A 1,118-nucleotide genomic window follows, 5' to 3' on the forward strand; every position below is an offset into this window, starting at 1 on the left:
TATGAAGCTGGAACAATCTTTGTATGTATGTTCATACAGAATAAAGACATTGAATATGGAAGTATTGATACCTATTGCTATAAACAGTAATAAAAAACCTTCCATACATGTATAAAAATATTTTCCTTATAGAATACTATGTCTAGAATAGTACAGAAATAGAGGAATGCTCTGATATACATCCTGCTGCACTTAATATTCAAAGGAAGCACTGGGCTTTGTTGTGCACTTCTGGAAGATGAATACTTACTAAGGCCATTGGCGTTATTTACCGCCATGTCAGGGTTGACTTTTATTGTTGTATGTAGTGTCAGAGATGAACCAGCCCCAGTCCAAAGGTCCTAACCTAAATGTGGAATACTTATTCTTTCTCTTTAGAACTTCCATCAAGACAAGTACTGCATTTTTTTCCCAGAGTGCGAGATGTAAAATCACACTCTTTTTGTCTTTGTGGCAGAAGTCAGGTATCTACGGTAATGAAAAAGAAGTCTAGGTCTCTTTTTAGAAGACAGATGGAGATGATGGAAGCAAATATAATGGTACATGGTACTTGGCCACATTTCAAGTGGGTGATAGTGAACAGTCACTGAAGTGCCACAGGTGGCTCTTATTTCCCAGGTCAAATCTTCTTTGTGAGGAAGGCTCAGCCCACTGATGTCTAGCATTTCTGGCAGTTCCTAGATAGATGAACAAAACCTCATGGGACTGGTTTAATGGGACCAGAATGAAAAATACCCAGGTTCCAGGTTATTAAAGACATTTTTACATTTATGAAAAAAATGTAATGTGGTGTGTGGCTTGGTTTGAATAAATCTTCAGAGCTCAGTAGCTGATTGATTTACCTAACCTGTAGGTAAAGAATATGGAAATAACCTCTGATCAAGTTTATATTATAGGCTTCTTTCTGTACATATATGTATATAATAGGTAGCTAGATAAACATATACACAGAAAGTGAATCACACGGGTATGTCTATGAAATGTTTATTTGTGCATACGACCCTTAAAAAAAAACCTCAGAAATAGGCCGGGTGCGGTGGCTCAAGCCTGTAATCCCAGCACTTTGGGAGGCTGAGACGGGCGGATCACGAGGTCAGGAGATCGAGACCATCCTGGCT

This window comes from Colobus angolensis, unplaced genomic scaffold, assembly GCF_000951035.1.
Source record: "Colobus angolensis palliatus isolate OR3802 unplaced genomic scaffold, Cang.pa_1.0 Scaffold99, whole genome shotgun sequence".
In the NCBI taxonomy this organism is placed as follows: domain Eukaryota; kingdom Metazoa; phylum Chordata; class Mammalia; order Primates; family Cercopithecidae; genus Colobus; species Colobus angolensis.